The sequence below is a fragment of the Carcharhinus amblyrhynchos genome, chromosome 11, assembly GCF_965287045.1.
Source record: "Carcharhinus amblyrhynchos chromosome 11, sCarAmb.v2.hapA, whole genome shotgun sequence".
NCBI lineage: Eukaryota > Metazoa > Chordata > Chondrichthyes > Carcharhiniformes > Carcharhinidae > Carcharhinus > Carcharhinus amblyrhynchos.
The window spans coordinates 28,059,250-28,082,811 of NC_137334.1; the positions used below are offsets into that span (position 1 = coordinate 28,059,250).

Genomic DNA, 23,562 nt, shown 5'->3' on the forward strand with positions numbered 1-23,562 from the left:
GTTGCCAAAGGTTAATTTGCAATAGTAAGATTTAACAAGGTTACTGATGGAGAGATAGCAGGTTGCTCCATCAGTGGAGTGCACGTCGTGTGCTACGTGTGAATAGGATTCATGAAGGGTAAGTCTTGCCTTACAAATTTGATTGAATTCTTTGAGGAGGTAACTAAGTGTGTGGATGAAGGTAGAGCAGTTGATGTCATATTCGTGGATTTTAGTAAGTGTTTGATAAGGTTCCCCATGGTCGGTTCATGAAGAAAGTAAGGAGGTGTGTGATAGAGAGAAATTTGGTCGATTGGATAACTAAGTGGCTATGTCATAGAAGACAGAGGGTGGTGGTGGATGGAACATTTTTAGACTGGAGACCAGTTACCAGTGGTGTACCACAGGGATTGGTGCTGGGTCCTCTGCTATTTGTGATTTTTCTCCGTGACTTGGAGGAGGGGGCTGAACGGTGGTTCAGTAAATTTGCTGATGACACCAAGACTGGTGGAGTAGAGCGTAAGGTAGAGGGCTGTTGTAGGCTGCAAAGAGACATTGATAGGATGCAGAGCTGGGCCAAAAAATGGCGGATGGAGTTTGACCCTGATAAGTGTGAGGTGATTCATTTTGGTAGGACAAATTTGAATGCGGATTACAGGGTCAACGGCAGGGTTCTAAGAAATGTGGAGGAACAGAGAGATCTTGGGGTTCACATCCATAGACCTCTGAAAATTCCCACTCAAGTGGATAAAGCTGTGAAAAAGGCCTAAAGCATGTTAGCGTTTATTAACAGGGGATTAGCATTTAAGAGCCATGGGCTTATGCTGCAACTGTACAGGACCTTGGTGAGTCCACATTTGGAATATTGTGTGCAGTTCTGGTCACTTCACTATAAAAAGGATGTGGAAGAATTGGAAAGAGTGCAGAGGAGATTTACCAGGATGCTGCCTGGTTTGGAGGATAGGTCTTATGAGGAAAGGTTGTGGGAGCTAGGACTTTTCTGTTTAGAGTGGAGGAGGATGAGAGGTGACTTAATAGAGGTTTATAAGATGATGATGAGGAGGATAGATAGAGGGGATATTCAGAGACTATTTCCTTGGGTGGATGTAGCTGTTACTAGGGGGCATAACTATAAAGCTCATGGTGGGAGATATAGGAGGGATGTCCGAGGTAGGTTCTTACTCAGAGTGGTTGGGAAATGGAATGGATTGCCTGCTGTGATAGTGGAGTCGGATACTTTAGGAACTTTCAAGCGGTTATTGGATAGGCATATGGAGCACACCAGAATGATAGGGAGTGGGATAGCTTGATCTTGGTTTCGGATAAAGCTCGGCACAGCATCGAGGGCCGAAGGGCTTGTACTGTGCTGTACTGTTCTATGTTTCTATATTTTTCCAAGGATGCTTCCTATGTCTGCGATAACCATTAATGCAGGAAGTGTTGACACTTGAAACAATTTGAACTCCAGGTTTCAGAACTTGAATACCAGCTGGCATCATTGCAAGGTATTTGTGAAGTTGAAGCTTTGTGAATAGATCGCACATCTTTAGGTGTGGTCAGGCCACAGCTTAAGTGCATGTAGAGAGAAAGGGAAACGGATCACAAGACAATCAAGACTAGCAGATGATGCATGAGTTCCCTGACTACATCCAACTTTGCAAGCAGTATTCAGTTCTGAATGCTGATGAGGTGTGATGGCTCATCTGGAGAGTGCAGCCGGAGACAAGTCCCAGGCCCCATTTCTTTTCCATCTACCTGGCAACATGGAAATTGCCCAGTACAGGACAAAACAGGACAAATTCAACCCACCAATTAGCATCCCATCAGTCTACTCTCCATCATCAGTGAAGTAATGGACGAGGTCGTCAAGAGTGTTACCAAGTGCCACTTGCTTAGCAATAACGTGTTTACTGCTTCTTTGTTTGGGTTCTGCCAGGTCCTGACCTCATTACAGCCTTGGTTCAAACATGGACAAAGAGCTGAACTGCAGAGGTGGGATCAAAATTTGGCAGGAAAATGTGGCCAGGCAACAGTCTGCCCTCTGAGAGAGTCCAGACACAGTCATAGAACATATAAAAACTACAGCACAAACAGGCCCTTCGGCCCACAAGTTGCGCTGGTCATATCCCTACCTACTAGGCCTACCTATAATCCTCAATCCCATTAAATCCCACGTACTCATCCAGAAGTCTCTTAAAAGACCCCAACGAGTTCGCCTTCAGCACCACCGATGGCAGCCGATTCCACTCACCCACCACCCTCTGAGTGAAAAACTTATCCCTGATATCTCCTGTGTACCTACTCCCCAGCACCTTAAACCTGTGTCCTCTCGTAGCGACCATTTCAGCCCTGGGAAATAGCCTCTGAGAATCCACCCTACCTATACCTCTCAACATCTTATAAACCTCTATCAGGTCACCTGTCATCCTTTGATGCTCCAGGGAGAAAAGACCTATCCTCATAAGGCATAAGAACATAAGAAATAGGAGCAGGAGTAGGCCATCTAGCCCTTCGAGCCTGCCCCACCATTCAATAAGATCATGGCTGATCTGAAGTGGCTCAGTTCCACTTTCCCGCTTTCTCCCCATAACCCTTAATCCCCTTGCCTACCAAAAACCTATCTACCCGCGTCTTAAATATATTTAGCGAGGAAGCCTCAACCACTTCAACGGGCAGAGAATTCCAGAGATTCACCACCCTTTGAGTGAAGAAGTTCCTCCTCAACTCCGTTCTAAATTGTCCCCCCCCTTGAGGCTGTGCCCTCTAGTCCTGCTGTCCTTTCTGAGCAGGAAGAACCTCTCCACCTCTACCCTACCCATCCCTTTCATCATCTTATACGTCTCAATCCAGGCAATATCCTTGTAAATCTCCTCTGCGCCCTTTCAATAGCTTCCACATCTTTCTTGTAATGAGGCGACCAGAACTGCGCGCAGTACTCCAAGTGAGTCTGACAAGGGTCTTATAAAGCTGCAGCATCATCTCCTGACTTCTAAACTCAGTCCCTCGATTAATGAAGGCTAGTACATCATACGCCTCCTTGACTACATCCTCCACCTGCGAGGCTGATTTAAGAGTCCTATGGACCTGGACCCCAAGGTCCTTCTGCTCCTCAACACTAAGACTCCTATCCTTGATATCATACTCCTTCAGCCCATTGGACCTGCCAGAATGGACCACTACACATTTATCTGGGTTGAAGTCCATCTGCCACTTCTCCACCCACTCTTGCATCCTATCTATGTCACACTGCAACTTCTGACATCCCTCCAAACTATCCACAACACCACCAACCTTCGTGTCGTCGGCAAACCTACCAACCCATCCCTCCACTTCCTCATCCAGGTCATTTATGAAAATTACAAACAGTCTATATATATATATATATATATATATATATATATAGATATATACCAATTGATAATAGTCAATATATATTCCTCAAATGGGAAAGGTAGATAAACAAATTCAAAGTTCCCTGGATGACAAAAGAGACAGAAATTAAGATGAAAAAGAAAAGACATGCTTATGTCCGATATCAGGTAGAAAATACAACTGACAATCAGGTTGGATATAAAAGTTTAGACAGGATGCGAAAAAGCAAATAACAAAGCAGAAGGAGTATGAAAAGAAACTGACAGCCAACATAAAAGGGAGTGCCCAAGTTTGCTATGTGTATATAAATAGTAAAGCTGTAAAAGGATGTGTAGAGACAGTTAAGGCCTAAGAAGAGGGTTTATGCATTGAGTCAGTGGGAATAGCTGTGGTACTAAATTAATATTTTGCACCTGTGTTTACCAAGGAAGAAGATGTGACCCAGGCCATGATGAAAGAAGAGGTAGTTCAGATACTAAAAGGGTTTAAAATGAACAAGGAGGAGATATTGGATAGAGTATCTTGACATAAAGTTGACAAGGCACTGGATGAGGTGCATCATACTGAGGGAAGTGAGTAGAAATTACCAAGGCACTGGCCATAATTTTTCAGTGTTCTTAAGACTCTGGGTGATGCCAAAGGACTGGAGAACTGCTACCATTGCATCCTTGTTCATACAAGAATGTAAAGGTAAGCCCAGCAACTAAAGGCCACTCAGTTTCATTTCATGATGGGGAAACTTTTAGAAACAATGGACCAAATCTTCTGAGGATTGACTGGAGCTCTGGTCTGAATTACTTTTGGCCTCTTCAGAAATGCAGAATGTTCCTGTTCCTGGAGTTCTTCTGTATCGGGGGAGTGAAGCCATGCTCCCTTTTTATGGCATTAGTTATTGTATTCTGATAAGCCTTCATTCAGTTACAGGGAAAAGCTCTGGATTATTTAAATTATTCTTCAGTGTGTTACTGAATGAGTGTGAGTGAGGTGCATGGGTGGTGGATGGCAGGTAACAGGTTGCATTGGATGGGAGGTGGCGGGGCAAGTTGGGTGATGAGCTTTTGTTGGCTGGGGTGTACTGAAAGATCAAAGGATGAGTTGGTTGGGGGGGGGGGGTTGTGTGTGGGCTGGTTCATTAGGGAGTTGGGGGTCTGGTAGAGGTGGTTGCCAGTTGTAAAATTAGCCAAGACCCAGACATGATCATAGAATCATAGAATTATGCAGTGCAGAAGAGGCCCACTGAGTCTGCACCAACACATTAGAAACACCTGAACTGCACCTAATCCCATCTGTCAGCACTTGGCCCGTAGCCCTGAATGTTATGCTGTGCCAAGTGCTCATCCAGGCACATCTTAGAGGGTGTGAGACAACTCGCCTCTACCACCCTCCCGGGCAGCACATTCCAGACCATCAACACCCTCTGAGTAAAAACAATTTTCCTCACATGCCTCCTAAACCTCCTGCCCCTCACCTTGAATGTACGTCCCCTTGTGACTGACCCTTCAACTAAGAAGAAGAGCTGCGCCTTATCCACTCTGTCCATGTCCCTCATAATCTTGTACACCTCGATAAGGTCGCCCTTCAGTCTTCTCTGCTTCAACGAAAATAACCCAAGCCTATCAAATCTCTCTTCATAACTTAAATGTTCCATCCCAGGCAGCATCCTGGTGAATCTCCTCTGCGCTCCCTCCGATGCAATATCATTCTATTGATAAGAGGATACATAATATTTCCTTGGTATCTATTCAGGTAATTAAGTTGGAACATTCCAAAGTATCCAACTCTAGGGAAAGAGTTGGTGACTTTTTCAGAGGAGCCTAGGGAAACTGACCATTGGAATTTGAAACTTCCCAGGTATTTCCATTGAATCCTTGCATTGGGATTTCTAAGGGATTCCATTTCACATCTTCCAGAGACCCAAGATGTGAACCTATAATCTGGGATACAATTAATAATCACATGGACAAATGTAGGCTAATTAAGAACCCCAGCATGGATTTGGTAAAGGAAATTTTTATTTAATCTATTTTCAGGAGTTTATTGAAGAGCTAACAGAGAGGGTTGATGAGGGCAATGTTGTTGATGTGGTGTACATGGACTTGGGGCGTTTAGTACAGTGCCACAAACTTATGAGCAAAGTTATAGCTTGTGGAATAAAAGGGACTGTAGCAATATAGATATGAAATTGGCTGAGTGACAGGAAACAGAATGTAATGGCTGATGGATGTTTTTTGGATGAAAAGAAGGTTTGTAGTGAAGTTCCCCAGGGGTCAGTGTTGGGATCGTTGCTTTTCCTGATTATATATTAATGACCTCGATCCTGGTGTACACGGCACAATTAAAAAGTTTGGGGATGACATGAAATATCATATTATCGTGGACAGTGTCGAACCTCAGGACGTAGACAAGTTGTTGGAGTGGGTAGAAAGGTGGCAGATGAAGTTCAGTGTGGAGAAATTTGAAGTGATTCATTTTGGTAGGAAGAACAATATCAAATAAATGGGACAACTCTAAAGTGGGTGCAAGTATAAAGGGACCTGGGTATTTATATCCATAAGTCATTGAAAGTGCAGGACAGGTTGAGAGAGTGGTCAATAAAGAATACAGTATCCTAGGGTTTACTAATAAGGGCATAAAACATAGGAGTAAGGAGGTTATGTTGAATTTGTTTTGGGCGCTAGTTCGGTCTCAGCTGGAGTATTGAGTCTAGTTTTGGGTGCTGCATTTTAGGAATGATGTGAAGGCATTGGAGAAAGTGTGAAAAAGGTTCAAGAACGATTCTAGGGATGAAGAACTTCAATTATGAAAGTAGATTGAAGAATTCTACTGTGTGATTTGGTGGGGAATGGACAGAGATGATGGGGAGAAGCCACTCTGACTTGTGGAAAGATTGAGAATGAGAGGGGTCAGATTTACAATAACTGGCAAAGGAGAAAAATTTGTGGTTAAGGTCTGGAACGCACTGTTCAAGATTGTGGTAGAATCATGTTCAATTTAAACATTTAAAAGGGAATTAAACTGTTAGCAGTAAAGGAACAGGTCATTTGGAGAGCCGATGCAGACATGAAGGGCCAAATGGCCTCCTGTACTGTAACAATTCAAGATCCTGTAATTCTGAGGTAGTATACAAGGAGACAAGTCTATCATTACAACAGGAAGAAGCTTGTCAATCTGGAAGTAGATGCTTTGACAAAATGACTGAGAGTGGCCCAGATATAAGAGAGATCATTGATAGTATTGACATCGAAAGCTCTAACATCAACTAACATCAAGTTGTGTGGGTTTCCCCCAGGTATTCTGGTTTCCTTTCACAGTCCAAAGATGTATGGGCTAGGTGGATTGGCCATGCTAAAATTGCTCTTGGTTTCCTGTGATGGGGAGGTTAAAGGGATAAGCGGGTAAATGTGTAGGGGTATGGGGGTATGGCCTGGGTGGGATTGTGGTTGCTGCAGACTCGATGGGCCATCTGGCCTCTTTCTGCACTGTAGGGTTTCTATGATTCTATGAACTGAGACGAGATATAGAAACAGAGCTTTTGGCAATCGTGTACAGATGTGAGAAATTCCATACAGATCTCTATGGAAGAACTGTCTTAGTGGACAGTAATTATCACTCACTAGAGCAGAACTACAAGAAGACTGTGTAAAGTACCAACGAGACTGCAGAGATTATGGAGGTGTCAAGTCAAATAAGAGACAAGACCAACAAAGACAGAGGCAGATGCTCTCTCAGCAAGTGGTCCAGGGAGCAAGGCCTGATGAGATGCAGCAGATACAACCAGCAATGTGACAGTATTGACATCTCATTGGAAAATGGTGTTCTGATAGCCAAATCCAGAATAATCAAGTGCAGAACAGTGCACGAAGAACTTTTCTGGAAGACACATGAAGACCACATAGGATTGGAGAAGTGTAAGTACTAAGATCACCTGTATATTAGATAGCCATCTACAAAGACAACTGAAAAATGGTATCTACATACCTTTAATGCAGAAATACACTGCAGAAACAGAAGATGATAACAACTGAAGTAACATCCAGACCATGGCACACTGTGGGAGCCAATTTATTCACATACTATCAAGAATGGTGTTTCATTGTTGTAGACAAATATCTAATATTCCTTTTTGTCCAAAAGATGGAAGATTTGAGAGGTACAACAGTTATCCCAGTAAAATGAGTTCTGTTTATAGAATCCTTACAGTGCAGGAGGAGGCTATTCAGCCCATCGAGCCTGCACTGACAATCCCATCCAGGTCCTATCCCTATATCTCTATGTATTTACCCTGCTAATCCCTCTGACGCTATGGAACAATTCAGCATCGCCAATACACCTAACCAACAAGTCTTTCGGACTGTGGGAGGAAACTGGAGCACTGGAGGAAACCTATGCAGACAGGGGGAGAACATGCAAACTCCACACAGACAGTCACTCAAGGCTGGAATTGAACCTGGGTTCCTGGCACTGAGGTAACAGTGCTAACCACTAAATAAGGATTCCTGAAGAATAATAATTTCCCATGGAACTAAATTCATTCCCAGGGAAGTTAAGGGATTCACCGAATAGAATAGGTTCAATATCATCATCTCATCACCAAATAATGCAAGGGGACAGGTCTTTCTATAAAGAGAAACTACACACAGTGGTGAAAGGTAAAGCTTGCCTTATCACTCGGAGTATGCCCCTCATTGCTACCGTAAAATTATCCATAAAATATGAATGGGAAAAAAGTACAAGATAACTGTCAAACAAGCTCCTTCCTCCAAGTGACCAGGTGGAAGTAAAACAACTCCAATTTGCAGGTAGAATGAGGTTAACATTCAACAAGCATGTTAAATCCCTGCCAAAGTTGTTGATAGCACAAACTGCACATGAACAGGATCCAATCATGAAAACCTGGAGTGCAGCAAAAGTTGAAGCTGAGACTCTGAGATCATGCATCATTGAGACTGGAGCTTATAAGCAAATGAGAAGGAAGCGGGTCCATATTCAACAACTCCTGAACTGCGAAAGCAGCAAAGATCATTAATACACCAGCAACATCACCAACCAGCAAGACAACAGCATCGCTAACAAGCAGTGCAACATCGTCAACATCCCCATCGAATAACGTAACATTAGTGATATCAGGCTCAACTCCTACAACACCAGGAGCAACACGTACAGCACTGCCATGTGCAGCATGTCAATTAAATATGATGAATGCCAAATCCACAAGATGGAGGCACAACTTCGTGGCATCCAAATGATACTGTGAGTAATGTTTTTCTGAGAAAAGAAAATGAGCCATAAAAACGAAGTGTTCAGTTTATTTATAAAAGTTGATAATTTTTAGAAAAAGGAGTGAATGATTCGAAGTTACATCAATATGGAAGCATTACACATTTTTCTAAAAATAGAGGAATGTCATATTGCTATAGTCTTTATAAAGTGCTAGCAGTTGACTGTTATTTGAATATATATCCTGGGGTGCCACAATTAACTGCTGCATGCGTCATGGGATGATTAACAATATATTGATCTATCTATCAGTCTACCAGTCACATGGAGAGCAGCAAGAAATAGACTCCATGAAGCTCTGGTTGCTTGAGTCCAAAGTGTGATCATTTCTAATTTGTGGGAACAAAAAGACATAACATTAGGGTAAAAAGACTAAAAATGGGGTTAGCTGGTCATTTGGACCCAGCAGTTCTCTAGTGCTTTCCTATCATCTTTGCTCCAGTACAGAGATTGTTGCAGCCCATAATTCCCTGAGTGAAGCACTGCCAACTTCCCATAGCTAGTATGATTCATGCAATATTTAGCATTGCAGTTGCTAATGTTGATGAATTATTTAATGCTTCCTAGCACATGCGAATCCACATTCACAAAGAAAAAGCAGCTTCATTGTTTAACATCAAACTAGTGTTTAACTGTTCAAGAAGTGCCATGAAAGAATATGTTTCAAAATATCAATTTCAATCTATCATTTACCTAGTTCAGAAGGGGACTGTTATGAAATAAGTATGTGAAAAATTAAAATTGCTTTGCTTTATTATTCATTTTTGAAAATTTTTTGCTTAAATAATTGGCCAGTAGGCTAATCAGGGAAGCAGGATGTTAAATTGAAAAATGTGAGTATGACAACACGATGAAGCTAATTTAACATTAATTGCAATGGTTATTATTCTGGTAACTCAGCACTCACTGTTCAAATATGAGGACTATAATGGAGAGAATGAAAAACAATACTGGGAATGAGCACAGTTTGCTGAGAGTGCCATGTTTTTTAAAGGTGTTATCATGTTGAGACTCCCTTTTCAGTGATGCCAGTTTAAAAAATATTTAAATTTAATGCCCAAATACTATCCCTGAAAAATAAAAAAAAATTTAGAAGTGTGTTGCCAAAGTCTCAGGTTGGCTGGGTAGATGCCGTTGCTCTTCCACATTGTTTTTCTGAACACTCTGGAGCAAAAATTCTGTAATCCATTCCCAGTGGAATAGCTAGCAGACTGGAAGTAGGCATGAATTGGCACACTGCCATTCTATTTCAATTCTAAATGCCGTGGAAGTTGATGTAATTTCCTGTTGACATTCTTCAAATGAACGATACCTTTTCCTCCATTCCTAAGCCAGTAGAGAAACCCTATTGTTAGGACAAGATCTGCCATTAAATGGGGTAAGTGAAAGATGAAATAAGTAGAGATGTAGCTGGTAACCATTAGAATATGTGCTGTTTGATTTGAAAGAAACATATGTAAAATAATTCTGTGTGCTACAGTTTAAGTTTTATTTTCGAGGGAAGGTTAATAATAAATTGTGTCCTTTTATTAATTATTTCTTTGACCTCCTCCCACCGGCCTACTCCCCTTTTTTTCTCTGCCGATCTTCCTGGGCATGCTTCTCTTTCACAGTATTAAAAGCAGCTTGCTAAAACCCTCCTTCTGATTTTCTCTTTCTCTTCATAGGGAGTATCTGATCTTTGTTCAGTACCCCTTGAATTTGGTGATCCTGAGCGGTGGGGTCAAATCTGCATCCCATCTCCCATTTTGTCCCAAAACCTGTACTCCGGCCCATTTTATTAGAACAAGGTGCACTTGAGAGAGGACGGTACAGCTGCAGGATGAGAGTTTTGTGTACAACTGCAAGATCTGTTTCAGTTAGCTGCTTGCTTACTTTGTTTTGGAAACTATAAAATCTGCCTTGCAGTTCTAATCAGTAGTTGCTTGTTAGGAAACCATGACTTTGTATGCATAAGGTTGGCAGCCTTTCACTGTTAAATTCCATTCACTTTGCAAAGATTGGGACTTTTCACCCCAGATATATGTTTTTAGTGTTTTAGATTTTCTGGCACCCTTTCAAGTTCGTTGATTGCCACAAATATTTTGTGAAATACAATTAATATTTCATGGAATATATACCCATTTATGTAAAAACAATTTTGAGGCCTTTAAAATAACTTTGCTCCTTTTTTACAGTCAGGTTGAATGTCGTAGTTTAGGATGATTAAATCAGGCTATCTGCTGTGATTATGCCCTTGTATCACACACTGCACAATCACTGGTTTTGCTTTACCAGGTGAGAAAGTGATTTGATTTACAGATATGATAGGTTAATCTATTAGCTAAATGCACAGGCAAGAATGAGTTGCAATGTTCATCCTCATTGTATTTTTTTAAATAAATAAAATCACCCCCTCTGGTCTTATATGCAGCACTATTTTAGAAAAATAGATCCATAAAATTTCAAAGTGTGTGTGTCAAGAAGTCTGTAAGGACCTGTACTGTGCTGTACTGTTCTAAGTGATACCTGCTGTACTTTCATCTTATATTGTTAGGGTGAGTATTTTAAGAGTTGGTGATTCTAAACTATCCTGCAGACAATCTGCAAAAGAAAGCATTAACTTGTGAATTCAGCAAAACCAAAACTCAGGCAAAACACCTGTGCACCATATGGCAGCCAGAGGTTTCCATGAAATTGGTGTTTGCTCAACTGGGGCTGGATGGTACCTTCAGAGATTTGATTTGATTTATTGTTGTCGTATGTTTTGGTATACAGTGAAAGTATTATTTCTTGCATGCTACACAGACTAAGAACACTGTACATAGAGAAGGAAAGGCGGGAGTGCAGAATGCAGTGTTACCACAATAGCCAGAGTGTAGAGAAAGATAAACTTAATGCGAGGTAGGTCCGTTCAAAAGTCTGATGGCAGCAGGGAGGAAGTTGTTCTTGAGTCGGTTGGCACATGACCTCAACCTTTGTATCTTTTTCCTGATGGAAGAAGGTGGAGGAGAGAATGTCCGGGTGCGTGGGGTCTTCAGTTATGCTGCCCGCTTTTCCGAGGCAGCGGGAAATGTGGACAGTGTCAGTGGTTGGGTGGCTGATTTGCGAGATGGACTGGGCTTTGTTCACAATCCTTTGTAGTTCCTTGCGATCTTGAATAGAGCAGGAGCCATACCAAGCTGTGATTCAACCAGAAAGAAGGCTTTCCATGGTGCACCTGTAAAGGTTGGGGAGATTCGAGGCAGAAATGCCAAATTTCTTCAGTCTTATGAGAAAGTGGAGGTTTTGGTGGGCTTTCTTAACTATAATGTCGACATGGGGGGACCAGGACAGGTTGTTGGTGATCTGGACACCTAAAAACTTGAAGCTCTTGACCCTTTCTACTTTGTCCCCATTGATGTAGACAGGGTCATGTCCTCCACTATGCTTCTTGAAGTTGATGACTATCTCTTATGTTCTTATGTCCTTCATTTTGTTGACATTGAGGGAGAGATTATTATTGTCGTATCAGTTCACCAGATTCTCTGTCTGTTTCTTGTACTCTATCTCGTCATTATTGGAGATCTGACCCACTATCTTGTCTCATCAGCAAACTTGGAATCATGCTGGAAGGGAATTTGGCAACACAGTCATAGGTGTTTTAAGGAGTATAGTAAGGGCCTGAGGAGACAGCTTTGTGGGGCACTGGCGTTGTGGATGATCATGGAGGAGATATTGTTGTCTATCCTGACTGATTATGATCTGTAGGTTAGGAAGTCTAGGATCTAGTAGCAAAGGGAGGAGCCAAGGCCCAGGCCACGAAGTTTGGAAATGGGTTTTGTAGGAATAATGGTGTTGAAGGCTGAGCTGCAGTCATTAAATAGGAGTTTGACATGGGTGTCTTTGTTATCTAGGTGTTCCAGAGTTGAGTGCAGAGCCAAGGAGATGGCGTCTGCTGTGGCCCCGTTGCAGTGGTAGGTGAACTGTAGTGGATCCAGGCAATATGAGAGGCTGGAATTTTAATTCACGCCTTGACTAACATTTCAAAATTATTAATAATGATAATGGATGTCAGAGCCACCAGACAATAGTCATTAAGGCACGTTCCTGGCCTTTCTTCAGCACAGGGAAGCTGGTCCTCGTCTTGGAGCAGATAGGGACCTCAGATTTTTGTAAAGAGGGGTTGAAGATGTCTGTGAATACCCTGGCCAGCTAGTCCGCACAGTATCTGAATGCTCGTCCGGTTACCCCATCTGGGCCAGTCGCTTCCCGTGGGTTGACCTTCGAGAAGGCTGCTCTGATATCTGCAATCATGATCTCTAATACAGGTTCATCTGAGACATCCTGGGTGGAGGGCATGTGGAAGTTTGTGGATGTAGGAAATAAGCTATGGGTAATAAAAAGGCAAAGAAGCAGGAAGGGCCTACAAAGCAATGGAGCTCTGGTCCTGAGTATCTTGGATCATGATCTGAACACCAAGTATACAAGTATCAGCTAGTCTGTTTTTAATCTAAGTGATGTTTGGCAGACATGGTTTCAGACCCCAGCTGTCCAATTGAATAACGCTTCAGACAGGATCCAAGCAATGGAATTAATCAGAGAGGGCAGTGGGTATTCTGCTGTCTGTTAAAACCAATAGTGGTTAAATACATGATCACACACCACTGATCAGGGTGCATAAGGCGCCCCTATCTTTTCAGTGTTAGGATGCATATTTTGGAATATACTTGGTATATAAGTCAATGCACTATTTTTCAGCTAATAAATGCATGTTTATGTCTATACTTGTATTAGGAGGTGGGATTGGATTTTCAGCAATAAGTGCATGTTTAGGGTTATACTCAGTGCATAGAATAAAGCAGGAGATAGAGGCTGTGTTCCCAGAAGTTGTGTGCTGGTTTAAGACGTGCCCCCAATGCAGACTGACATACAGAAATGGGTCCTGCTCCAACACTGGCAATTCACATTTTATGCATGGCGGATAAGTCAGCCCCTAGTTTTGGAAGCTCTGATGGTTGACTCAAACACTGCAATCTACTGTATGTAGCATGACTGCAAGTGTAAGGAAAGTGTTAACATTATCCATTTTTGGTTGCTCCAGTGGGCTTTCATATACTAGAACACACTAGCCGTATGAATATTCATGAGTTCTTGATGGTAGAGAGAGAGCACATACAGTGTAATTATTTTTAAAATTGGGCCACAATTTGTATTTCCAGATTTTATGGTGTAAATTTAGAGTGCTTTAATGGTAGAAGTAGGTTATGCTCAAAAGATAGTTGACCTCAATTTCTGTCTCCACTGCTTGGTATTAAGTGTTGCCTGGGTACGTTGTAGAGAAAAAGTCCTTTCATTTCCTTGCTAAAACAACCAGACCCGCAGAAAATAATCCCGCATAGTTCAGAGCTGTGGGGGTAAAAATTGAACTCTGTAGATGTTAGCTTAAAATTCAACCTGTTATCAGCCACAGTGGGAAATGAATTTTATTTTGGTCTGGATTGATATTTTTTAGGCAAATAAGTACATAAAAATGTTGTGGCTTAAGAAAAATTAAAAGGTTTGTTCTCTTAAACTGTGATCAGCCATGTTAAAGTTTAAATAGGTAAGATGAATACAATTTTTGGTGTACTTGCCCAGTTGAATGAAGGCCATTCTTCATCGCCTTGTGCCTGATAAGGTGGCGTGTTAAAATCTTTTAAATAAAATCTTTTAAATAAAGATATGCAATTTAATTAATTTAAGATTGAGTTGAATTATTTCTTTTAAAAATTATGATTGACTGTTTCCAATGACTCGATCATCTGTGGCATTTTTATATTGACTTGATTAATTTGTATGCTTAAATAAGGTTAGTGTGTGTTGTGGGGATGGGGTGGAGATGGTCACGGGTGAAGGGGAGGGTGAGGTCGGGGAGAGAGTGGTGTAATTCAACCACACTAGAGGAAGATAGTAACTCTAGAGTCTAAGGGAAGGTTGGAGTAGTTTGAAAAAGGTTTGAAATAGGAGAGGAGAGGTCACCCTGTTGGGAGTCTTTTATAGACCTCCTAAAAGTTCTAGAGAGGTTGAGGAAAGGATTGCGGAGACGATCCTGGTTAGGAGTGAAAGTAATAGGGTAATTGTTATGGGGGATTTTAACTTTACTAATATTGATTGGAATTGTTATAGCTCTAGCTCGTTAGAAGGGTCAGTTTTTGTGCAAAGTGTGCAGGAAGGTTTTTTGACTCAGTATGTAGATAGGCCAACTAGAGGTGAGGCTATATTGGATTTGGTGCTGGGAAATGAGCCAGATCAGGTGTTGGATTTGGAAGTTGGTGTGCATTTTGGTGATGGTGACCACAATTCGGTTACGTTCACCTTAGTGATGGAAAGGGATAGGCATGAACCTCGGGCCAGTGGTTTTAGCTGGGGGAAGGGTAATTATGAGGCTATTAGGAGAGAATTAGGAAACATAGGTTGGACTAGGAGATTACAGGGATTGGGAACGTCCGAAATGTGGAGTTTTTTCAAGGAGCAGCTACTGCGGGTCTGTGATAGGTATGTCCCTGTCAGGCAAGGTGGAATTGGTAAGGCTAGGGAACCGTGGTGCACCAAAAAAGTTGATTCGCTGGTTAAAAAGAAAAAGGAGGCTTATGTTCGGATGAGACGTGAGCACTCGGATAGTGCACTAGAGAGCTTTAGATTGGCTAGGAGGGAGTTGAAGACCGAGCTAAGAAGGGCTAAAAGAGGACATGAGAAGACTTTGGCTGATAGGGTTAAAGAGAATCCTAAGGCGTTCTATAGGTATGTCAAGAACAGAAGGTTGGTTAGGGCAAGGTTAGGGCCAGTTATAGACGGCAGAGGGAAGTTATGTGTGGAACCGGAGGAGATTGGTGAAGCATTGAACCAATATTTCTCTTCGGTGTTCACGCAGGGGGACATGGATATAGCTGAGGAGGACACTGGGTTGCAGGGGAGTAGAATTGACAGTGTTACAGTTAATAAGGAGGATGTGCTGGATATTCTGGAGGGTCTGAAAATAGATAAGTCCCCTGGTCCGGATGGGATTTACCCCAGGATTCTCTGGGAGGCAAGAGAAGTGATTGCAGAGCCTCTGGCTCTGATCTTCAGGTCGTCGTTGGCCTCTGGTATAGTACCAGATGATTGGAGGTTAGCGAATGTTGTCCCATTGTTTAAGAAGGGGAACAGAGACTTCCCCGGGAATTATAGACCGGTGAGTCTCACTTCTGTTGTGGGCAAGGTTTTGGAAAAAATTATTAGGGATAGGATTTATAGTTATTTGGAGAGTAATGAATTGATTGGAGATAGTCAGCATGGTTTTGTGGCGGGTAGGTCGTGCCTTACTAACCTTATTGAGTTTTTTGAGAAAGTGACCAAAGAGGTGGATGGGGGTAAGGCAGTGGACGTGGTGTATATGGATTTTAGTAAGGCGTTTGATAAGGTTCACCATGGTAGGCTTCTGCAGAAAATGCAGATGTATGGGATTGGGGGTGATCTAGGGAACTGGATTAGGAATTGGCTAGCGGATAGGAGACAGAGGGTAGTGGTTGACGGTAAATATTCATCATGGAGTTCGGTTACAAGTGGTGTGCCTCAGGGATCTGTGTTGGGGCCACTGCTGTTTGTGATTTTTATTAATGATCTGGATGAGGGTATAGTTGGGTGGATCAGTAAATTTACTGATGACACCAAAGTCGGAGGTGTGGTAGATAGTGAGGAAGGGTGTCATAGTTTGCAGGAAGACTTAGACAGGTTGCAGAGCTGGGCCGAGAGGTGGCGGATGGAGTTTAATGCAGAGAAATGTGAGGTAATTCACTTTGGTAGGAATAACAGATGTGTTGAGTATAGGGCTAACGGGAAGACTTTGAATAGTGTGGAGGAGCAGAGGGATCTAGGTGTATGTGTACACAGATCCCTGAAAGTTGGGAATCAAGTAGATAAGGTAGTTAAGAAGGCATACAGTGTCTTGGCGTTTATTGGTAGGGGGATTGAATTTAGGAGTCGTAGCGTTATGTTGCAACTGTACACTACTCTGGTGCGGCCGCACTTGGAGTATTGTGTGCAGTTCTGGTCCCCACATTACAGGAAGGATGTGGAGGCTTTGGAGAGGGTGCAGAGGAGGTTTACCAGGATGTTGCCTGGTATGGAGGGGAGGTCATATGAGGAGAGACTGAGGGATTTGGGGTTGTTTTTGCTGGAAAGGCAGCGGCTAAGAGGGGATCTTATTGAAACATATAAGATGATTAGAGGTTTAGATAGGGTGGATAGTGATAGCCTTTTTCCTCTGATGGAAAAATCTAGCACGAGGGGGCATGGCTTTAAACTAAGGGGGGGTAGTTATAGGACAGATGTCAGGGGTAGGTTCTTTACCCAGAGGGTGGTGAGGGATTGGAATGCCCTGCCTGCTGCAGTTGTAAATGCGCCTAGTTTGGGGGCGTTTAAGAGGTCTGTGGATAGGTTTATGGACGAAAAGGGATTGGTTTAGGTTAGTGGGTCATTGTTGTTGTTTTTTTTTAACTGGTCGGCGCAACATCGTGGGCCGAAGGGCCTGTTCTGCGCTGTAATGTTCTATGTTCTATGTTCTAAGGTTGATCAGAGTTACAGGCCAGAGAGACCATGGTTAGATATTGGGTGTGGGGAAGAGGAAGATGAAAGGTTAAGGGGATTGTGCAAATATCTCCCTGGTGGTGAGCTTGGAGACAGGAAGGGCATGTATTTAGACAAGATAATGATGTACTAGAACCCTGCAGTGCTGCCTGAGTTGTTTCTGGACAGGAAGGCTCCTGGTTGACTTCCCAGCCTCATCACCGACAGACCTTAAGTAGTCAATTAATGGCCACTTAAGGGCCTCATCCTGTCGCCGCTGATAGCCCAGCTGCAGGTGCACATGTATTCTGTCTGGGAATTTTCAGTAACAGCGATTTAAGATGACACATGAATGCATTAAAACAATTGAATTAATAAGCTGAGCTTCATAACCAGAAATTAGCCTGTTGACCTCCTAAGGGTTTACTTGTGAAATTACAAATATACCATCTTTGTAGTTGTTGTTTTGTGTTAGGAAGCTTAGATCAACAAGCAGTAATTGTATTTTACTATGGCCTGAGTTTTCACAATGGCAGGGCTTCCCTCCCCCACACAGCCCTGTCTGTCATCTGAATAGTTGGTGGGGAATGCATCCTTGCTTACTCCAGGAACTCTGATGTCATATGGTGCTCTAATAAACATTGGCATATGACGGGACTTCTGCCCCTCCCTTGGGAAAAAGTTTGACCTTAGAGATGTGCCGGCCAATCGGATTGGCTGCCAGCTCTCCAAGCAGAGCACTATAATGGCCAGAAGAGATACATCAGGAGCTGCCTGGCATTAAGTCACAGGACTCAGAGGATCAGTAGGTTGCAGGAGTTTCAGAGCAGGGGGGCGGGCGGGCGGAAGGGAGGGAGTGTCATGAGGGGGAACCTTCAGGGTCTTGGAGATTAGGCAGAGGGTGTAGTTGGGAGAGGTCTGGGAAAGATGCTTCTGATGGAGGCCAGCAAATTCGTGTGTTTCCCAACCAGAAACTATGGATAAACAAGATATCCACTGCTTGCTGAAGTCTCGGTCTGAGGCTTTCAAGTCAGGGAACCTTGACCTATATGAGAAAGCCGATATGATCTAAGGAGATCTATCAAACATGCCAAAGGACAGTACTGGACCAAGCTAGAGCCCCAGGATAGCCCCACACACCCCCGCCGACTATGGCTAGGTCTGCAAGACATAACAGGCTACAAGATAAAGTTTGTAAAATTGCCGGCACCATCGCACCTTCCCTAATGAGCTCGATGCATTCTACACCCATTTTGAGCAAGAGGTTAGAGAGATCATGCGCGGCATCCTGGAAGCCTTGGTTGAACCATATCTGAGATCACTTTTACAGATGTCAGAGCAGCTTTCTTGAAGGTCAACCCACGGAAAGTGACTGGCCCGGATGGAGTGCCTGAACGAACACTCAGATCGTGCACGGACCAGCTGTTGGGGTATTCACAGACATCTTCAGCCTCTCTTTACAACAACCTTAGGTCCCTATCTGCTTCAAGAAGACGACAATCATCCCAGAACCAAAGAAAAGCCAAGCAACGTGCCTTAATGACAATTGTCCAGCGGTTCTGACATTCATCATTATGAAATCTTTCTAAAGGCTAGTCATGGCACGAATCAATTCCAGCCTCCCGGACTACTGGATCCACTACACTTTGCCTACCGCTGCAACAGGACCTCAACAGACACCATTTGCCTGGCCCTGCACTCAATCCTGGAACACCCAGATAACAAACACACCTATGTCAAACTCCTATTTATTGACTACAGCTCAGCCTTCAACATCATTATTCCTATGAAACACATCTCCAAACTCTGTGGCCTGGGCCTTGGCTCCTCCTTCTGCGACTGGTTCCTGAACTTCCTAACCCACAGACCTCAATCAGTAAGAATTGGCAACAACACCTCCTCCACAATCATGCTCAACATCGGTGCCCCACAAGGCTGTGTTATCAGTCCCCTACTATGCTCTGTATACACCTATGACCGTGTGGCCAAATTCACCTCCAACTCAATTTTCAAGTTTGCTGACGACACCACCGTAGTGGGTTGGATCTCAAACAATGACGAGAGTGCAGGAATGAGAGAGAGAATCTGGTGAACTGGTGCAGCAACAATAATCTCTCTGTCAATGTCAACAAAACGAAGGAGATTGTCATCGGCATGGAGGAGAACAAACCCATGTTTGCACCAATGGGAATGAAATACAAAGGGTTGAGAGCTTCAAGTTTTTAGGTGTCCAGATCACCAGCACCTTGTCCTGGTCCCCCCCATTGCCGACACTATAGTGAAGAAAGCCCACCATCACCTCTACTTTCTCAGACGACTCAGGAAATTTGGCATGTCAGCTATGACTCTCACCAACATTTACAGATGCACCATAGAAAGCATTCTATCTGGTTGTATCACAGCTTGGCATGGCTTTTGCTCTGCTCAAGACCGCAAGGAACAATAAAAGGTTGTGAAAGTAGCCCAATCCATCACGGAAACCAGCCTCCCATCCATGGACTCTGTCTATGCTTCCCGTTGCCTGGGCAAAGCAGCCAGCATAATCAAGGACCCCACACACCCTGGACATTCTCTCTTCCACCTTGAGAAAAAGATGCAAAAGTCTGAGGCCACGTACCAGCCAACTCAAGAATAGCTTCTTTCCTGCTGCCATCAGACTTTTGAATGGATCTATCTTGCATTAAGTTGATCTTTCTCTACACCCTAACAATGACTGTAACACTACATTCTGCACTCTCTCGTTTCCTTCTCCATGAATGGTATGCTCTGTCTGTGCAGCTTGCAAGAAACAATACTTTTCACTGTATGCTAATACATGTGACAATAAAAGAAAAGAAATCAAATCACATTTCTACCCTTGTGCTGTCATCAGCCCATTTGCCTCAAAATTGGGGCTAGGTGGGAAAAGGTCCTTTTAGTGGCCACTTTCCCATGTTGCCTGGGTTGGAGCATTTGAGCTCTAAGGAGAGGCTGGATAGGTTTTGAATGTTTTCTTTAGAGTAGAGAAGGCTAAGTGGGGGACGTGATTGAGGGGTACAAGTTTGAGCGGTATGGACGGGGCAAGTAGGGAACAGCTGTTCCCCTTTGGCAAGGAGTCAGTGTCGAGGGGGAATAGTTTCAGGGTAAAGGGCAGGAGATTCAGAGGGGATTTGAGAAAAAATTGTTTCACTGAGGGTAGTGGGAATCTGGAATGCACTGCCTGGGAAGGCAATGGAGGCTGGAAACCTTGTGACCTTTTAAAAAAAAATTTGGACATGCAGTTGAAATATCATAACATTCAAGGATATAGACTTCGCCCGTCTTTAGTGGTTGCTGTTGTCGGTGCAGACTCTATGGGCCAAAGGGCCTTTTTTGTGCTGTCTGACTCATTGATTTCCATCAGAGGCCCAGACTGCCTCAGTATAAAATTGCTGCCAGGTCGGGACAGGCGGGAACCCAGAGAGAATTCCATCCATTCTATTTCACACACTGCCTCCGTGGCCCCACCCCCCTTCCTGCCTCAGAGCCCCCTGGTAGGGGTGTAAAATTTTGTCTGTTTTTTGAGGTCCTGAATAGAAGAGCAAATTATTTGAGTACTGACAGTACATTCATGAGTGACTAAACACTGATTTCTGAACATGATTTCTGAAATCTAAGAATCTAAAGTTTAAACATTTATTTTAGTGTTACAAGTAGGCTAACATTAACATTGTAATGACATTACTGTGAAAATCCCCTAGTCGCCACACATTGATGGCTAATTCGGGTACGCTGAGGGAGACTTTAGCATGGCGAATGCTCCTAACCAACATGTCTTTTGGACTGTGGGAGGAAACTGGAGCACCCGGAGGAAACCCACACAGACACGGGGAGAACGTGTAGACTCTATACAGACAGTGACCAAAGCCTGGAATTGAGCCCAGGTCCCTGGTGCTGTGAGGTAGCAGTACTAACCAGTGCTAAGGTGGCTCAGTCTGAATTTTAAAAATTCAGTTCTTTTCATGGAATGTTGACTTTGGCAAAGATAGCATTGGTTATCCACCCCTAATAGCCCTTGTGAAAGTGATACTGAGCCACATTCTCAAACTGCTACAGACCAACTGGTGCAGGTACACCTGTAGTGCCGTTTGAAAGGGAATTTCTGGAGTTTGATTCAGTGACAGGATGATGTGTGGCATGGAGGGGGAACTTGAAGATGGGTGGTGGTGTTCCCATCTTCAGAGACTATGTATTAAGCTTAACTTTAGCTAATACAAATACTTGCGATCATAGTATCCTGGTGAAAGACGTTTCTATGTTGACCAGCGCACACTGGGAGAGAAGGGCTGGGCACTCTTCTCTGAAGTTCCATTACAGTGGTTTTGCAATTATACAACTTCCAAAGTACATTTTACCTGCCTTCTGGCTCATCATGAGCCAAACATCATTATTACAAGTCAATCATCATTAGTAAATGTCATGTACCTTGGCCAATCAAGATATTCTCTGACAAGATGGAAACAATAAATTCTAGTGGTTTCTGCCTGACTTTCCCATGGCTACCTAGCCTAAACTGGTAGAATACCTGGTAGATTACTCAGCCTAAATTGTTGTCTGGAATCATTAGCTTGTTCTTACATAAGAACGTAAGAAATAGGAGCAGGAGTAGGCCATCTAGCCCTTCGAGCCTGCCCTGCCATTCAATAAGATCATGGCTGATCTGAAGTGGCTCAGTTCCACTTTCCCGCTTTCTCCCCATAACCCTTAATCCCCTTGCCTACCAAAAACCTAACTACCCGCGTCTTAAATATATTTAGCGAGGTAGCCTCCATCACTTCAACGGGCAGAGAATTCCAGAGATTCACCACCCTTTGAGTGAAGAAGTTCCTCCTCAACTCCATTCTAAACTGCGCCCCCCCCACCCCCCCTCCTATCTTGAGGCTGTGCCCTCTAGTCCTGCTGTCCTTTCTGAGCGGGAAGAACCTCTCCACCTCTACCCTATCCATCCCTTTCATCATCTTATATATCTCAATAAGATCCCCCCTCATCCTTCTGAACTCTAACGAGTACAAGCCCAGTCTATTCAGCCTCTCTTCATAGCTCAACCCCCTCAACTCCGGTATCAGCCTAGTGAACCTCCTCTGCACTCCCTCCAAGGCCAAAATATCCTTGCGCAAGTGTGGCGACCAAAACTGCACACAGTACTCCAGCTGCGGCCTCACCAGTGCCCTGTACAGTTGCAGCAAGACCTCCCTACTTTTATATTCAATCCCCCTCGCTATGAAGGCCAGCGTCCCATTTGCCTTCCTGACCACCTGCTGCACCTGTAGGCTGGGTTTTTGCGACTCATGCACAAGGACCCCCAGGTCTCTCTGCACCGTAGTATGCTGCAGCTTTTCGCCCTGTAAGTAGTAGTCCTTCCTACTATTATTCCTACCAAAGTGGATAACCTCACACTTGCCAGCATTGTATTCCATCTGCCAGGTCCTCGCCCACTCGCTCAGCCTATCTAGATCCCTCTGCAGACTTTCTACACCCTCCGCACAATTTGCTGTTCCATTTATCTTTGTGTCATCCCCAAATTTCGACACCTTACACTCGGTTCCCTCCTCCAGATCATCTATATAAATGGTAAATAGCTGAGGCCCCAGCACCAATCCCTGGGGCACTCCACTAGTCACCAACCGCCAATCCGAATAGCACCCATTGATACCAACTCTCTGCCTCCTATTTGACAGCCAATCCCCTATCCACACTAACACCTTACCCCCAACTCCATGCCCCCTAACCTTCTGTAACAACCTTTTGTGCGGCACCTTATCAAACGCCTTCTGAAAATCGAGAAACACCACATCCACCGGTTCCCCTCCATCCACCGCCCTAGACACATCCTCATAGAATTCCAATAAATTCGTCAGACACGACTTCCCCTTAACGAATCCATGCTGCGTCTGCTCTATCAAACAATTCTTCTCAAGATGCCTCGCTATTTCCTCTTTGATGACGGATTCAAGCATTTTTCCTACAACAGACTCTAAACTAACCGGCCTATAATTCCCTGCCTTTTGCCTGCTACCCTTTCTAAACAGCGGCGTAACATTAGCCGTTTTCCAATCTTCTGGCAGTTCCCCGGAATCCAGCGAGATTTGGAAAATAATCACTTGTTCTTGCTCAATGAATGTCTTGTTCACTGAGCTGATTGGTACTCATGCTGATAAGAGTTATGCTTCTGTGTGTGTATTGTTATAAGGAATGTGGTTCACTTTACTGGCCTATCTCCCATGATGTCTCAGAAACCTGGGCCGTTAGCCAAGATGTATGCCCGTTCAATAATACGCTTTCAAAAATACATGTTTAAATTCTGTCATTGTGGTTACGTGTTTCTATGCAGACAGTACCTCTGCAAAATATATATAAGACAGTCTATGATTC

The 23,562-nt window shown here is 43.5% G+C and overlaps 1 protein-coding gene across 2 annotated transcripts in view; it reads left to right on the top strand.

Annotated features, from left to right (window-relative positions):
* The window catches only part of hecw2b (HECT, C2 and WW domain containing E3 ubiquitin protein ligase 2b), a 366,692-nt gene that overhangs the window by 12,879 nt on the left and 330,251 nt on the right, over positions 1-23,562 (top strand). The window contains exon 1 of one of the 2 annotated variants that reach the window (XM_080198796.1): positions 9,924-10,006. The exons of the other annotated variant lie outside the window; for it this stretch is intronic. The gene's annotated coding sequence lies outside the window, so the exon portion shown is untranslated. Of the gene's footprint in view, positions 1-9,923; positions 10,007-23,562 lie in introns of those variants that run through there. 2 annotated transcript variants of the gene reach the window in all.